Raw genomic sequence first — 5858 nt, 5'->3', positions numbered from 1 at the left:
TCTTTGATGCAGTAGTGTCAACTTCCTAAACAGTTTAATTAGCCCAACTGTACATAATTAGGTCACCACATTATTATGTGTATAATATGATGTGTATAATATGATATGATGTGTATAATATGATGTGTATACACATCATATTTGTGACCAAATTTTGGAAAATCACCCATATGGGTGCATTTGACACCTAAAATATTTAATGTTCAATTCACAAACTTTATAGCACAAATCTACTTGTTGACGGTTAAAGTACATTAAATTGCAAGAAAATTCTTGAAATATTTTCAATATTATGCCCTACTCTTATTAGCAACCCACTAAACATGAAGATTCTAATTGTTTCATGCGCACCCATAAGAATGATTTTTCAAAATTCAGTCACAATTGTTGAATGGCTTCATACCATTGGTAAAAGGAATATGATAAATAGTCTGGCATTTCTTGTTTACTACAGTATTTTAACAGTACTGTATTATGATCAAAGGGATAACACAGCACTGTTGGAAACAAATACAATCAGCAAATTTGAAGTATGCTGCCAAGTATACGAAAGTGTTATGGATGTGCCAGAAATATCTGCACTGACACCAGCACTATTCCAGACCCTCCATATGATTTAGTGGTACGGTATAAGGAACGAAGGTACTACAGAGGCACTGCCACCCAGTCTATGAAGTTAACAAAACATGAAGAAAGCACTTACTACCATCCAATGCAAAGATGTATACAAATGAAGCATCCATCTTTCAATACCAACATGCTAAACATTCCAGCTGAGCTAGCACGTGATCTCTTACCTATTCACAAATCACACATATTTGATAACTTAGGCATTTTTTTTTAGGTTTACAAAGTAATGCAAACTATTTGACTGATGCATTTGTAGCTGTGTTGTATGAATGATCATTTTTGCTGTGTTATTTAATTTTTAGCTATGTTGAGTTAGATTTTTTTTGCAAGTATGATCATTAACACTGCAATGTTCAATGATTTGAATTATTCTAATTAATGCCAATTTTAGTACACTACAAACCAGCCTTACGTAGCTAATAGGTGAAATAACATGCAATAATAAAAGAAACTAACTATTATATTATCTGAAATAACCGTTGCCAGTTTACCAGCCATGATTAAGTTACATTGGAGAGATTCGCGATGTAACATGATGGGCACTAATTATAATTGTGCGTGATTAGCCACTCCTGAGTTGAAGGCTTTTTTTGCCAAAGTGAGTGCGTGTGTGTGGTAGTAGTATTATCTCCCAGTATAATGAATCAACAATTACGGCTCTGAACACGATTAGTAAGTGAGTGCCCGCCCCTCTTCATTCTGTTCCGGCTTTCATCAGTACCCAGATATCATGGAAAAATAGAGTTTTTGCTAATCCCTGGAAATTTACAAGTGTTTTAATGCTATCAAGTTACATGTTTTGGCAATTAAATTCATCCAATTGAATTTGTTGCGTTGGCACAAGCATTAGTCATAATTACATTGTCTTCAAGAAAGAAACTGCTCATCACGAAGCGAATCATGGAGCAACTGCTACATCTTTTTTGTGCTTTCTCCAGCTACCAATCTTGTTAAGGATAAATTCTAATGCCAAAGTGACAAATTCAATTGCCAAAACCTGCATTTAAAGACTAATACAGCATATATGTACTATAAAAGGCTAAAGGGGTAAGCTTCATTGTAGCATAGCTAACTTGTCTTACCTGTAATGTGGGTGTGATCTGTATTTAAAAACATGCCAAAACACTTGTGTATGCACAATAAAACTAGTTTTTATAATGTTTCCCAACCTGTAGAATGGCAAGGATACTGAAATACCTTCATCTGAGTGGTTCTTGTGGTCAAGCTACAACTCATGATAATAGTAACGTGAACATTAACTTATTCCAACAACCAATTTCAATCTAAGAATTTTTATAGAACAAAATGGATGGTATCTCTACTTCATGAGTTAAGGCATTATAAAATAATGCCTTATCCACAGGGCATTATACAGATAATGTCCTGACACTGTATGATACCCTGATATATGTGTGCCAAAAAAATTCCTTTGATCTGTCCACGTAAAGTGTTACATATTGATTAATTGTTTATGGAAGGCACAAACCATTTGGAATTGTCTCATTTTAATACAATGACACTAGCTTTTATTATATGTCTTTAAAGACATGATAACACTTACACTCTACAAGTCTGTAGTATTGATCAATTAGTATAAAACACCACTCCTAATATGGTAGTAGTTAATAATGATAGTGTTTAATAGTTGATGAATAGCTTGAATAGCTTGTAATCTTCACTATCAAACACAAGATACAACATGTTATCAGACAGTATTGTATGTTATAGTTATATCCCATTATGAGTGTAATAACAATATATTAAAAATTATGAATTTAAAAATGAAGTAGGGATCCAAGCGATAAAAAGTAGTGAAACTAGAGATGAACAATGGTAGTTATTACAGCATAGCTCAGTAGGTAATCCCTACTTTGGCAATGAACACAAAATAATTGTTATACCATGCCAAAGTAGGGATTTCCCACTGAGCTATGCTGTAATAACTACCATTGTTCATCTCTTGTTTCACTACTTTTTATCGCTTGGATCCCTACTTCATTTTTAAATTTTTATATACTAGTTTGTTTAGTTTTTTTGTTAAAGCATACAGCTAGCTATAAATGTGTGACTGTTCTATTAGGATGACTGCTGTATTAGAGTATCTCGAGTCAGCTTGCAAAAGATGTGTGTTTGCCAAAAAGGGCTCAAAAAAGGGTGTGCTTATCGTGGTTTTGATCGATTATTAGACTAGAGTATCTCGAATCAGCCTATTAACTTGAAGGTGTGTGGTCACAAATACAGCTAGCATAAAAGGGGCGTGGTCTCAATCCATAGATCGATCTACGTAGAATAAAGAATGGGCGTGACCTTGTGACCTATCGTGGAATACCGGTACCTCCGTAGCTACAGTAACGTACTCTAAGCACCTTAAATAATTTTGTGGCATCTATAGTATTATGCTGCTTAAAGAAAGTGTTGATATGGAAACTTAATGCCTCGATATGGTTTCGTTGGATGAAGAAGAAGACAAGCAGCCTGATTGAAGATAAAAGAAAAGACAAGGCGCACAGGGCATACACTCGTCGGAACCCCAAAAGGCACATCCCACCAGTGAGCTTGTTGTTGTAGCGTAAAATGGTGACCGTGTGCTACTTCGTTTGGGCTCTAGGCTTGCGACCGTGGTCAGTGAGTGAGGCATTGAGGCAGTTGTACTAAGTTTGGAGATTTTGGCGATTTTTTTAAATTTTATATCCGGCCACCTGTAAGTGTTTTGTTGTATTTAATGTTGTTTTATGTATTATATGGACTAGTACTATTCCATAAAGGTGGTTTTCGCCACCGCATACAATGTTTGTAGGATGATTTTTAAAGGCGGAATTTTGGGCGGCGCGCGAAACATTCACCACGATCCCTACTTAAATGGTACAACCGTACCGTTTGATGTTATCATCCGAGTATATGGGATATAACTATTTTATAACCAAGTGTGCGGGAGTGCATAAAAGTTTCCGGATAATAAATTAAGTTCCGGTTTGAGTTCCTGTCACTGTGCTAGGAAATTTGTATGAATTGTGTGGAGATTCAACTTCGCGCTACAACAGAGACCCTGCATACTGTCTACAAACTTTAGTAGAGGCAATGTTACGAAGTAACAGTTCCAGGTACAATTCGCCTTCATCAAATGCTGGTATGGTGGTGTTGTGTGGCATGCAAGAGAAAAAAAAGACCGACAAATGGCTACCGCAGTCCGAGATAGAATGATGAAGCTAGAGGTTTTCAAAAGAAGTTAGTTCTTCACCAGTGACCATTGGGACTAATTGCTAGAGCAAAAATCGGCACAGACTGTTCTTGACATTTGTTAAACTATTGTATTGGTAACTTGTAGTGTTACTGTGTAAAGGATTAACTGTTTTCTTGTAAGATTTAGGAGGTTTAAGTGCTGTATTGGTGTTTTGTGTCAATATTTCCTTATTTGGCTCTTTGTTCCATTAGTAAACAATACCATTCACAGTTATTATTATATCATGAGACCGAGTGGCTCCAGCAACAGGGTGATAAGTTAGTTATCACTGGGTGATAACTAATATATCGTACAGTAGCAGCACTGCTCTGTCTAGCTGTATGGTAGTTATAACCCAGTGCAGCACTTTGACACTCCCACACACTGTACATACATGAAATTTATTAGGTTATCACCTGGAGTTTAAACAAGTGTGGATGAAGTTCCTTGAGACTAAAGTAGGAATAAAATGTCTACTTCAGATGTCTCTTGTTTTACTATATCTTAATTTGTCTTCACACTTGTATCCAAGGCTCTCCATTATTAGAGAGGCCTTCACAAAAATTATGATGAAATAGTCTCCCACAAGAGCACGCACATTACTCTTGATCAAACTTTAGTGTCCTCTTATATACAACTACTTGTCAGAAGTAATTGTGGGTTTTAATTTCACTACACTATACATCACTTAGTTTACCGTACATCACTACAACACTTATAAGACATCAAGTAATGTTGTGGACGCTTTTGGGTTGATATCTCTAAATGTGTGAATAAGATAAAAAGTACTGCACTGTGATGTGTAACTTATATACCACGCTTTGTGGTTATGATTACCGTATATGGAGTAACATCACCATATATGGTGTAACTTCACACATTCTATGAAATCCTTATCTAAAAGGTAAACAAGTCTCTAATAGCAAATGCCTAAATCAACCACCAGCTATTCACCTTAGCTACTGTAACAATTCAACTTTTGTCTCCTTCGTGGATAATTTAGTAATTGTGACTAGGTGGGTATGGCAACGCTAAAGACTCTAACATGTCTGATCCATCAAGAATTTCTACTGATGTCGATCTCCAACATGTGCTGTTTCACTATAACTTACTATCTATAATCGTTTCACAACTGGGGTGTAGAATACGTATAACAGTTATTAAATGATTACTATTGATATGACAAAAATATAGGCACTCACGCGGGCCCTCGTGCTCATGCATACACTTTTGTCATATAACACTTATCATTCATTTTATAACTGAACTGCATATGCAATGTTTCGCTTATGGTTAGTGTAGGATTATCAAGGTGTCCTGATTATCAAGGTGTCCTGATCATCAAGCTGTCCTGATTATCAAGGTTTCCTGATTATCAAGATGTCCTGATTATCAAGGTGTCCCGATTATCAATATGTCCTGATTATCAAGGTTCCCTGATTATCAAGATGTCCTGATTACCAAGGTGTCCCAATTATCAATATGTCCTGATTATCAAGATGTCCTGATTATCAAGGTGTCCCAATTATCAATATGTCCTGATTATCACGGTTTCATAATTTTTCAGGTCAATTAATGTACTAATAGACCACTACCAAGTGTCCACAACATGTATGTGTCCTCAAGTGTCCACATTAACAGGTTCCAGTTTATTGTCCACACATAATATGTGACCGGGCCTGCGAAAATAGGGCATGTGGGCACATGATTTTTGCCTACTTTTTCAAACTTCCATCGCTCATAACTTTTTATACCATTATGCTATTGCGGTCCAATTTTCAGCTCTTGGTTAGCATTTAATTGGGATTATGATGCAAGTTACAGAATGCAGATATTCTGTACCAGTACTGAGATATGACCTGTAGAGTGACGGGGTGTAGTTTGTGCCCACATGCCCTGTTTTCGCAGGCCCGGTCACATATTTACATTCACTTGTTATGTACTCATGAAGAGATGGTAGAATATTCATTCATACAAAATACATATCATCATTTTACAACTAAACAGA

This window comes from Dysidea avara, chromosome 2 (genome assembly GCF_963678975.1).
Source record: "Dysidea avara chromosome 2, odDysAvar1.4, whole genome shotgun sequence".
In the NCBI taxonomy this organism is placed as follows: domain Eukaryota; kingdom Metazoa; phylum Porifera; class Demospongiae; order Dictyoceratida; family Dysideidae; genus Dysidea; species Dysidea avara.
Note: the sequence above shows the minus strand (reverse complement) of the source record.